Consider the following 11,705-nt stretch of genomic DNA (forward strand, 5'->3'; position numbering starts at 1 on the left):
CAAAAAAAAAAAAAAAGAGAGGGAGAGAATTTAAAAAAGAGAAGAAGCAGCACCAGCAGCAGGGAGAATATAGGCTCAGCAACTCTCCAGGTTCGCTTCCTTATTATTACTATCCAGGGGTAATTTTTCATCTCTGCTAGCTAATCTTTGTTCCTTGTGAAGATAATGAATAGCCCAATCCTTATCTCCTGGGCTCCTGGAGGCTGCTGGAGAATGGGGTTGAACAGGGTTGAAAATTGGTTCCAAAGTGCTGCTGAATAAATGGTGTTCCTTATCTCTCGCTTCCAGATTATCGGAACCCTTTCAAAACTCACACAACAAATACAGCCACCACATCTAATGCATCATTTACCAGAGCAGATCTCCGCGTTTGATCGGCAGATAGGCAAAATCTATGTGTTCCTTGCCTTGCTTAGTATGCACGGACGCCGGGCTGCGGTGCGTGCGGGGTGCCCCCGCCGGGCCTGGGACACCCCCGGGGCTCTCAGCACACGCAGCCCTGAGCTGGGGCGAGGAGAGCGTCCCCAGCCCGTCCCCGAGCCGGGGGAGCGGGGTGGGATGGCAAAACCTCCTCGCAAGGTGCCCATCTTCGATATTTGGCTGTGCTGCGCTGGGGAGCCCCGGGGAGGGGAGCGGAGGACCCCAAAATGGGGAGCCCCCCTCCAGCCGCGGGCATCCTGAGCCTGGGGAGCAAGCGGTGAGCACGGGGGAGGAAAGAAAACCCCACAAAAAGGGAGTCCTTCTCCCTCCTGGAGTCACCGCGAAGTCTGCTCAGGGCAGCATCAGCCTTTTTTCTTTCTGGCTTTGTTTTTCTTTTTTTTTCTTCCCTTTCTGTTTTCCTTTTATTCTTCTTTTTCTTTCCTTTTTTTTTTTTCTTTTTTTTTTTTCTCCTCATTTTTTTCCAGGTTTTCTTGTTTCTCCTCTTCCTTTTTATTTTTTAATTTTATTTTTATTTTTGAAAATGCCAACGGAACAACCACCACCTCGCAGCCCGCCCGCCTCCAGGGCAGGTGATTCTGAGCCGGGGGCAGACGTCCCCGCAGCTCCCTCTTTCCCTGGCATCCTCTGACCAGTGCCCGGTCACGGCACAAGGCAGCATTTTATTCTGCACACCTCTGTCCCCAGCACTGCCCCGTTAGGAACTGGATGTCCCCAGTGCCCCAGTCCCTTCTGCCCATCTGGCAAGGGCAGAGGGGTGCCTGGCTTCTGCGGTGGGCGAGGAGGGCTCGTCTGACCCCTTCCTTCTCCTGGAAAAGGAGAGAAACTTTTGTGGGAAGTTCTGGGCGAGCAGCAGCCCCATCCAGCCCCTGCCCGTGCTCAAGAGTTTTGCAAATGTTCAACTTGTACTATTTTTTTTTATGGCTGTATTCACAGTTGTTCCCCATAAAAAATGGACCTGTGTTAGTTTATTAATAACCTAAACATTACGTATTAAAGACCTATGAGTGACACAAGATGACAAAAAGCTGTATTTTTCCAATATACACAAGCACACATTTAATAACCTTCTATTGCATCTCAGCTAGGCCTTCTCTCTGATGGTTCCCATGGCAACTGAGATAAAAAAGCAGCCATTTTCCATATCTCTATGAAAGTCTATTATATTGCAGGATTAGTTCATCTTCTGCTAAGGTCAAACACAAAGTCATACAACCTGAAATATTTAGAATCCATGTACATTCATTTTTTTATATGCCCTTTCATTTTCCACAAAAGGCTGGGCTCCTCTGAGGTTTTATTCCCCAGAAAATGCTAAGCAAAGCAATAAAAAAATCATGATTAGCAGCTGATGAAAAGTTCAATTGTTTTTTTTTTTTTTTTTTTAAAAAAAAAAAAAGTTTTTTTTTCCTTTTCCCCACCCTTTAAGGAAAAAAAAAAAAAAAAAAAAGAAGCCACCACCGCTATTGTCGCGCAGACAGCGCCTTCCCCATTTATCTCTATCAGCAGCCGTGATTGCAGCCGATAGCGGCCGCCTAATTGGGCTGGCAGCAATTTGCGGGCGGACGGCGTCACCTTCTGGCTGAGCGGGGCGAGGCAGCGGCTGGGCAGGGGCAGCCCTGGGGGGGGGGGGGGACCGGACCCCCCCCAGCATCTCCCGGGGACGCGCAGCGCGGCCCCGCTCCGCCGGCGGCCGGAGTCCGGGGTGGGGGCGCACAGGGGGGAGAACCGGGGGGCACCCGGAGCGCTTGGTGAAAATTTCGGGGGGGTCGCAGGTGCGGTGATGAAACGCACCCGATTTAGGGGTCGGGGATGTTGTCCCGCTGAGGGGCTCGGAGCCTTTCACCTGCTGGTTTCAGCGGTTTCACGAAAAAAAATTAAAAAAAAATAAAAAATAAGATAAAGTGGAGAGGTCTAAGCACCGGTCTCCAGCCTGCTGCGGAGACGTAAAGCAAAGTCACTTTTTTCTCCCCCCTTTTTTATTTTATTTATTTATTTTATGATGGAGTTGGCAGAGTAATTCAGCTGGGTTTTGGTGACACCCAGGAACGCAATAAAGTAAAACCTGGGCAGCCTTCAGACAGCCCGCACGGTGACAAACGGGTTATCACCCTCGACATGAAGAACTACGGCTCTTCCTTTTTTCTTTTTTTTTCCAAGGTCACTCCTGAAAACCTGGAAAATTGAGGGAGGGAACCTGTGCCCGTGGCCGTCCACACCTGTGGTTGTGTTCACAGCCTTTGCTTCCCCACCTGCCTCACTCACCGGGGACACCTGCGCACCTATAAAAGCCCCCACCTGGGCTCTCCCCTCCCTTTGGTCTCTGCCCCTCTCAGAGGAGGGCAGGGAGCTGTGTTTTTAGGGCTAAAGCTTTGTGGTTTTAGCTCTGGATCCTGGGACTGGATGCCTTACCTGCCTTTGGAAAGAAGGCGGCTGTGTTCCTGCTGTTCCTGCTCTTGGGGTTTTTTTATTAAAAGGAAGAAGCCTGGAAACATGCCCTGAGCTGAAAGTTTGAAGAGGAGTACAGAGTGTCCCCGAATGTAGGTGGTTTTCTTTTTTTAAGCCTTGTGGTTTCTTTTCTTCCCTACTGCATCCTCCTCGCCCTGGGCAGCGGCTGACGTGGTGTTTGCGTGCCTGGGGTCTGCAACCCTGAAAGTCCCCCCTAGAAATCTGTCCATAATCACACCCTCCACCCAAAATAGGGTGGTTCAACAGCTCCTCTGCTCCCTGGGGTGGTGACATTGGACACCTCAGTGGCTCTGGCCTTCCTGCGAGGTCTGCTGCTGGTGGCCAGCAGCACAGGGGGCTGAGCACAAGGGTCTGAGTCCCAGAGGGGTCGGGGAGCTGCTCGGTGGCACGGCCACCCCCTTGTCCCCAAGGAGCAGGGAGCTGGGCACTGGCTGGGGGTGATGCTACTGGGAGAGCTGGGGCAGAGGAGATCCTTCACCCCGTTCCTGAGCACAGCAAGGACCAGGGGGTGTTACTCACCCCCTACACACACACCTCAGGCAGCTCGGTGCGGTTTGGGATTGGGGGCAGTGGCAAAACGCCCCAGTTTGGCCCCCGGTTGTTTTTCTGTCTCTCGTTGACATCTGGCACATTGCTGCGAGTTCCCAGAAAGAGGCCCTGATGGAGGATGTCGGGGTAGGAAGAAAGGAGCTGACCTTGCTATTAAAAAGCAACATAAATGGAATTGTTTCAGACTGCTTCCAGCAGACGTCTCCGGGAAGAAAATCTCCTTGTTCTGCTCTGCTCCCTCAGGCCCTCGTGGGCAGCTCGGTCTGCTCATTGCTCGCTTCGTGCCACGCTGGAGGTGTTGGTTTGTCCTCGCTCCCCTGGCTGTCTGAAGTGATCTTGTGGAGTTTGAGGAGGATTTAAACCCTGCTGATCCCTCATGGCTCCCCTGATCTCATGGAGATGCCAACAGCCCCAATGCGCTTAGACCAAAGCCGCTCATCTCGAGCAGGGAGCTTGAGTCCGGGGCCCGATCCTCCTGAATCCAGCCCCGCATCCCCAGCACCGCCTCTCAAAAGGGAGGAAACCTCTCGCGAATCTCCGAGCCCAGCTCTGAGCAGGGTCCCGTGGAGGAAGGAAACCTTCACGCCGCCTGGCTGCTTTTCGTGCTGGGGAAGAAGCGGAGCAATTATCTGATTAGCGAGAACCGGCCGCGCTTGCAGCTCGAGATGAATGAACGTTTGAAGCCCTCTTGGCTTTTTGGTTGTGATCAAACGTGGCATCAGTTTAACATCCGTACCCTTTATCTGGGGAGGGGGAAGGCTAACCTGTCGTGACACGGGGCACGAACTTGATTTAGAAGGGCTCTCCTTCGATATTTCTGTCTGTGCTGTGCGATGCTGCGGGGCGCATGGGGCTGCTTTGCCTGCCCGGAGGAGGGCAGGGTGAGGGCAGTGTGTGAGGCTGTGCTGGAAATTTGGAGAACGATGAGAGGAGCACGTGTGAAGTGCAGCTCGGGGTGGACCCGTGTGCTTGAGGGTGGTGTGGGCACGCTGATAGCAGGCAGCTGTAGGGATTGAGACGTAGGGATGGTCCCCGCTCACCGCAGGGCGGTCGGCTCCCCCGGCTTTGTCTCCTCCGAGCCGGGGCTGACAGCACGTCTTGAAAAACCCTGAACAATGCATCTGCTGCGGAGGCATAAATCATCCCAGGTCCTGCTACCTGTGTCCTGGGCTTTGTGCTGGCAGTGCGGGGCTGACAGCCGGTGGTAGCCCCGTGGGGTGGTACAGGGGTGCAGGGGGCTTGTCAGCAGCCGTGGAGCTTTTTAAATGATGAGCACGAGGAGCTATCAACTCCAGCCCAGGTGCCCCCTTTGTTGGGGCAGGTTGTTCTCCAGCTGCGGAGGTGCCACTGTTCCAGGTGAGGGCTGTGGGCAGAGACAGCCAAAGGCTTTCCAGGCTTTGTCTTGAGATCCCCTACCAGCCACCCCAGCCTGGCTTTTTGGTGGCAGAGCTTTTCACCGCCTTGGGACCTGTTTGAAAAAAAGCCTGGGCTGGCCCTGCCTGCCCTCGCCAAGTGAGCCTCGTGCGTGCTGGAAGGAGGCTTTGGATGTTGGGCCAGGGAAAGCGAAACACAATCTGAGAACGGGGCCGGAGCCCAGCTCACCCATTACGCTCTGGCAAGCGGTGTACGGGGCAGCAGAGCTGCATCCTGCACCCTGCTCCTCGCAGCAGCCCTGCAGCATGTGCTGGGTGGGTGCGATGCCCGTGCATGGGGGTCTCCAGGAGGGTCCTCTGCCCTTCGGAGGCCAGAATAGCCAGTGCTGGGCAGCAGAGCAGGCTGTGTTTGGCTGCTGCAGGCTCTTTACACCTCTCACGGCATCTGGCTGAGCTGCTGTCGGGGACAGGATATTGCAGCCGGGATATCGGAGCCGCTGCGCCGGCCGGTTCCTGCACTGTAGATGTGTAACGCACACCGCCGGGCGGGCAGCGTGTGGCTGTGGGCGCAGTGTTTATTTAGGTGTTGAGGGAGAAATGAATCTCGGCTGCTTCCCACTTCGGCTGAATCTTTACCTGCTCCCGCAGCTGAGAGCCGCTGACGCTGCTGCAGAGCCCAGCACCCTGCTCCCAGCACAGATAATTCTCATAATTTTGGGGGAAAGCCCTTTCCCCTCCACTCCTAGTGAATCTCCCACTCCCCTTACCCATGAAGGATTTTGCCTTCACCCCCAAAAGCTGGTCAGGCTGTGCTGCGCTGCCCTTCCCCTTGTTTTTCCCAGCTCTGTTTTGGAGACAAGCGAGTGACTTTGGGCAGAAACCTGCCCAGCCCACAGAACCATGGCAATGCTTCCTATGGGACTGATAAAAGCTTTTTTTTTTTTTTCCCCCTCTGGAACCCAAAATAGCAATTTCCAGTGCACCAAGCACATCAGCACAGGAGCTGAGCATCCTGCCCAGGCACATCCACGGCTCCCTGGATGCAGGTGAATCGGGAGCAGCGCTGGGAGCATCCCTCGGGGCAGTGCTTTCCTTAACCTGGGGATTTTGACCCTTTTCTGCTGGGCTCTTTTCAAGGCTCCTAAACAAAGACCATCCTTCATTTGGTAATGCGGCTGCATTTCTTGGACGAAAGGATGGATTTCTCCATAAATCCTTTTTTTTTTTTCATCAAATTAAGAGGGAAGAGAAGGGAAGGAAGGGAAAACCCCCAGCCCTTGTCTTGGTGGCATGTCATGCTTGCCTTTAATTGACAGACCTTGTTATTAATGTTTTCCAGCCGCCTCTCATCCAGGACTCAAAACTCCCTTTTAAAGCCCTGTCATGTTAAAAATTGACGTGTGTTGACTTTGGCCTGGGAGAAGCTGGGCCCTGGCTGTAGGTAGGAACTGCATGTGTTTAGTCTGGCTTACGTTTTATTTTCCCCTTTCATCAAATTAGTTCAGCTGTATTTTTTTCTTTTTTTTTTTTTTCCTTCAGGAAAAAAAAAAAATAAAAGAAAAACTGTTTGACAGTCCGAGGCTCTGGGTTAGAATCGCAGCGTCGCGTTAAACCAACAAAAAACAGCTCACAGACGTGGGCCGAGGTGGGGACGGGGCTGCAGGGGCAGGAAAAGCTGCTGTGAGTAAACACGGTCCCTGGGGAGGCGCACGGAGATGCCTCCTGCAACCCCCCAACCCGGCTGTTTGTTTGTTTAAAGTGGTCCAGTTGGGGTAATTGTGTTCAGGCTTGCTAAAATTAGTGCTGTCCTGTGCTGGGCTGTCCCCACTGCGTGGGGTTTTGCCCTCCTTGCCTGCCCTGCAGCAGCCTTGCTATGGGCACCTGTGTTTGGAGGTTGGACCTGGTCCCTGCGGGACTTGCGAAGGCTCTGCCTTGTGCTGGGGGTGAGTAGCCTTGTTTTGGCTTTTTTTGAGCTTCCCATCTGAGCACATTCACCAGTGAAGTCTTATCCCATCCATTTGTCATTTTTTTTTTATCTTCACACTGTGCTGTATCTGCCTGTGCTCACAGTTGGGCAGCACCAGGACATGCCCCGTGGCATCCACTAACTCCTGTTATCGGGCTGAGACTTTTTGGGAGCGAGCTGTGAGCCCAGCAGGATGCCCACCAGGCTGAACCGGGACTGGGAAGCACCAGGAAGGTCAGTGGGGTGCAATTAATGCTAGGTGGACTCCCTCCAACCCCAAATTACCAAAGGTCAGGGAAATGCCAGCTGCTGTTTTGGTGGAAATAAATTGATGAAACCTTTTGGGTTTTTGGCCTTAAAAAGGGCTTGAATAGGTCTCATCTGTGATGGCAGCTGTCCCACAGGTGTCATTGCAAACCTGGGGGGCTCCTGGCTCCCCAACAGACCCAAAATGAAGCCCTTGCACCGAGAGATGTGGGGGGAGACCGGGCACCACAGCCCCCCAGCCATCGTCCCTCTCGCAAGGGTCCGGCCCCGCACAGGGGGGCTGAAATATTTCCTAACAGCTACTTCTGTAACATTAGTGAAATCAAAGCAAAACGTGTCAAAATTCCCATTAAGACACATTTAACTTCCCTTGTTCCAGGACAAAGTGCCTCTGCCTGGAGGCAGGTTTCGGGTTCGCTGCGGCAGCCGTGGGAGACTATTGGATTACAGGGCAGCCCGGAGCCAGGTTTTGCTCTCTTCAGGGTAAAGGCTTTTTCTAATCAGGATCAGTTTAATTCTGTCATCTGAATTATTAGCTTGGCTCCGCTTCTGGCCCGTGCAGGAAGGAGACGAGGGGAAGGAGCCCGCTGCTGTGGGAGGGAAGGGGAGAAGGGAGCCCCAAAGGGCAGCTGCCTGGGACCTGCTCTTTGCACCCCAAAAAACCCTGTGGTCACCTCTGAGATGCTGATGATGGATGGAGGAAGGTGTGCAGGCCTCCCAGGGCTTTGTGGCAACAGATGAAGCTCTGCCATTGATGAGCTATCCTCATTTACAGGTGGGGAAACTGAGGCAGGGGCTGCCTGCCAGTGAGGGAGGTGAGCGCATGCGGCACTGCCAACGCCTGCCCAGAGCTAGGATGGATTAAATCCTCGTTAGCCAGAGGAGATGGTAAAATCCTTCCTTTCCTCCTGGAAAAGCCAGAGTATCCGCATCCTGGCTCGTGTGTCAGGGAGGCTGTCAGGCCCTCACCACATCCTTGCTCTGAAAGGGATATTTTTGTTCCTCTTCCTATTTTTTATTTTTTTTCCAAGAGTGAAGGTTGGAAATGGGAAAGTTGTTTTCCCTGTTATTCCTCCACATCCTTGCTCCCCATGCCATGGGCAGCATCTGTGGCAGCGTTTGGTTTATTTAACCTCCCCAGCAGGCATTAGGCAGCAGCAGTGATAAATAATAATTAACGATTAGTGGGTATTGCTGACAGCATCGTTAGGTGAGCACGGTGGGTGGTTATTGCAGTTGGCTGTGGGTGAAGGGGCTGGCAGAGCGTGCCTGGCAGCCAGTGACCGATGTTTGGTCCATCAGTGTCTCAATGTGACCAAATCTGGCTGGATTTAAGGCATCGGAGGGAATTCGGTGCTTCCTGGGGTGTCTGGGTGCTCCCAGGTGGATTCCCAAAATGAGGCAGGGTTGGTAACACCGGGATCACCACGCTCTTGTTCTATCCCTGCAGCTCAGGACAGAGGGGAGTTGGATGCCTGCCTGCCAAAGCTGGCACCAAGACACCCAAAATGAGGTGGACAGTGCTGGAGAGATCTAGCTGGTATGTGAAGTGTCACCAGCCCTCTGGGTTCGGGGATAAAAGCAAAAACCCAGCACGGGGCAGCGGGATGACACAGCACCACGCCTGGCTCACTGCTGTTGGGTAACCCATGGCTGGCCCCGTATCAGCCAGCTTTTTGGGATCTCCCACATGGCAGCGCTCAGCTCCGAGCAGACGGAGCCTGACGTGATGTTTTTGGCTCGGTTCGTTGCTGGCACCATCAATCTTCCACAAGAGATGCTCTCCGCTCAGCATCTCTGATCTTATCACATCCCCACTGTCAAGTGCAGGCTGAAAAAGTGTCCCAGCGCTTTCATTTTCAGCCACTTAAGCCCTGAGCACCTCCAAAGCCTTGGCTCCGCGCTTCCTTCTGCATCCTCACCTCCTCGCTGAGGAGCAACCTCATGCAGGGACCAGCCAACACCTCGGGTGCCCTGCCTGCAACATCTCAGGTCCTCTGTGATGGAGATTGTCCCTCCTCATAAATCAGGGGCTGATGGCTGCATGTGAATCTGAGAACACAGAAGTCCTGGAGTCTCCTTTCCTTGACCTCCTTCATCTGATGGAGTCAACAGGATGGCTCTTTGACCGAGCCCAAAACCTTTCCAAGGAATGCAGTTTTATGGGGCTGCTACTTTGGGATGTGCTAGTTTGCATGCATTTGGGGCTGTGCTGTGTATTTGAGGGTGGAAAGGTGCAGTGCTAATATCTGGGTTGATGCTGAGAGCCAGCAGGGGTTTGGGGCGCTGCTGTCCAGGACACGAGGCATCAGCTGGGCTGGTGCCTTCACCAACATCCCTAGCCTTGTCCATGTGTCTTGGGTTCTTTTTTCTGTCTTTTAGAGAGAGGCTGAGGGGATGGGAGATGGCATGAGCCAGCAGGACAGGGACAGCGCTTCCCAGAGCCACCAGCTGGGACAGCCCGGAGCTGGCCAACACCTCCACCGAGCTTCAGCAGCACTTCTTCCCTGGGGAGCTCACACCTGCGGCTGCTCTCGGTGAGCTTTGGCCATCCCACAGCCCTGGCTGAGCATTTTGGGGCACCCTGCCACCCATCCGTGGGAGAGGTCTTCTCCTGGCTGCTGCTGTGGGGCTTCCACGGCTCCGAGCTGGCTGGTGCCCGCTCCCCTCACCCCAGGGTGCCTCACCAAAATAGCTGCTATGGAAAGGGGTTTGTTGACTATTTTTTTTATTTTATTTTCCTTTCCTTTTTCTTTCTTTTTTTTTTTTTTCTTCCTGTGCTCAGACTTCCCCGGGCCTCCTCAGAAGGCTCTGGCATATCATCCTACAGATGTGGCACAAAAGGCCCTGGTTGCAAAATATATCCGGCATGGCAGTTGGTAGTGTTGTGCAATCTCCATCAACTTACGGAAACCACCGTGAGATACTATTAAAGAGAGGCTCCGGGCCCATCCATCACTCCAGCCGCAGTCACATGCCGCTGTCAGGCAGCGCGGGGGGACCCAAGGCACCGGGAGCTTTTCCTCCCCGTGGCTGCTCCACCACAGGGATGGGCAGGATGGGACCTCTCTGCTGGCACCCAGCAGCTCGGAGCAGATCCGATGTGTTGCCAGTGGTGTCCTGCCATTGCACGTTGCTCTCCAGCATCTGGTGGTGCTGTTGTTTTAGTGCTACAGGTCAAAATCCGGGTGGTTTTGTGAGCGGTCATGCGAAAGGTGATGGGTAAGGCAGCAAAGGAGCAGATGTGGGTGAGATCATGCGAGGCACTGCTCAGATCTCAGCATGTTTCCTTTTTCCAAACCTTGCGGAGACCTTCCCTGGGGAGCAAGGGACAGCCCAGCCCATGGCACCGTGTCCGTGTTTGAGCAGGAGCTGCGGCAGCGGACCCCAGGGAGGCTGTGGGTCAGGGGATGCTGCAGGGGCTCCAGGCTGGAGGAGGGAAGGGGATTGCAGGTGGCTATGGGGACGAGGGCATCCAGGCTGTTCCTACACACCTGGCTGGCTTGCTTCACCTCCAGGGAGCCCGTGGGATGGGGGCAGGATGCCACAAGCTCAGCTCCCATGTGCATGGAGGTGACATCAGGGCTGCCGCTGGGGCATCCCCCTTTGGGCTCCATGGCTCTTGCTAGTCCCAAACACGTGGGATCTTGGCTGCAAGGGGGCTCTTTTGTGACAACCTGGGTCAGCAATCACATCAAGGGCTGTGGGGAGAGGCTGGCAGCCTTTAGCCATGGGCAGATCTGGGACAGAGGACGTGGGTGTCCCCAGTGCCATCCAACCCTGTCCTTGGGCACCTTCCCCACCAGCCCCAGTGCCCAACTGGGAAGGGACTTGAGCCAATGAACCCGCTCAGCCCAGCAGGCTCATTATCACCCTGGTTTTTATTGCACCTCCAGGCCCGGTCACCCTCTCCCCTCAGTCACGTCTCGCTCTCCGCAGCATATTAAATCCCCGAGGGCTGCCCGGGCAAAATTGCCGCTGCTCCATTACTCTGCTGTCAGCATCCGCCACCCTCGTGAGAATCAGGCTCCGCATCAGAAAATAATAAAGGCGATGTTATGAGCAGAGGGGAGAGGAGATTAAAAACCTGTTTGAAGAGCCTGCCGGTCCCTGGCTGTTTATTGCACGTCGTGGCTCTGCGTTATTTTTGTTGTCACCGAAGTTGGACTTTTAATTTTCCCCTGATCGTGAAGTGACTGCCTTGTAATCTCCCTATGGCTCTGGGGATTACAAAATGTGGTGGTTTAAAGTACCTGTTGCTCCCCAGGATCAGCTGGGGATGCTTTCACTGCATGTTGAAGGGCTAATTAAAGCCTTTATTCCCCCAGAGGTGGCGAGCACCGGGCTCAACCCCGGGGCTGAGCAGCTCGGGGGGGGCTTTGTGCACCAGCACCGGGCCGGCTCCGCGTTCCCTGGGACCTGGCCATGATACATGCATTTATCCAGGACCTTTTTTTTTTTAAGATGTGATTTACTTTCCAGAGCATTTTGGTCAATTTTCACCCTTAATGCCTTTGGCTAATGAGCCTGCTGCATTTCACAAAATGGTTTTCATGCACTGACACGCTCGTGCTGTGGGTTGGCAGCACTATAAAGGAAGGTATTTGGGTCCTGCAGCCAAAACTGCCGTGTCCTCCATCCCC

At 54.1% G+C, this 11,705-nt stretch overlaps 1 long non-coding RNA gene across 1 annotated transcript; it reads left to right on the forward strand.

The window, feature by feature from the left end:
• The first annotated feature begins 2,564 nt into the window (after positions 1 to 2,564).
• On the forward strand, positions 2,565 to 9,937 carry LOC137862408 (uncharacterized). The gene is made up of 6 exons (XR_011100244.1): positions 2,565 to 2,978; positions 6,900 to 7,029; positions 7,442 to 7,545; positions 8,513 to 8,602; positions 9,445 to 9,599; positions 9,848 to 9,937. It is a non-coding gene; the product is annotated as an uncharacterized lncRNA (long non-coding RNA).
• Positions 9,938 to 11,705: the final 1,768 nt, after the last annotated feature.

Source organism: Anas acuta, chromosome 11, assembly GCF_963932015.1.
Source record: "Anas acuta chromosome 11, bAnaAcu1.1, whole genome shotgun sequence".
NCBI classification, from domain to species: Eukaryota; Metazoa; Chordata; class Aves; order Anseriformes; family Anatidae; genus Anas; species Anas acuta.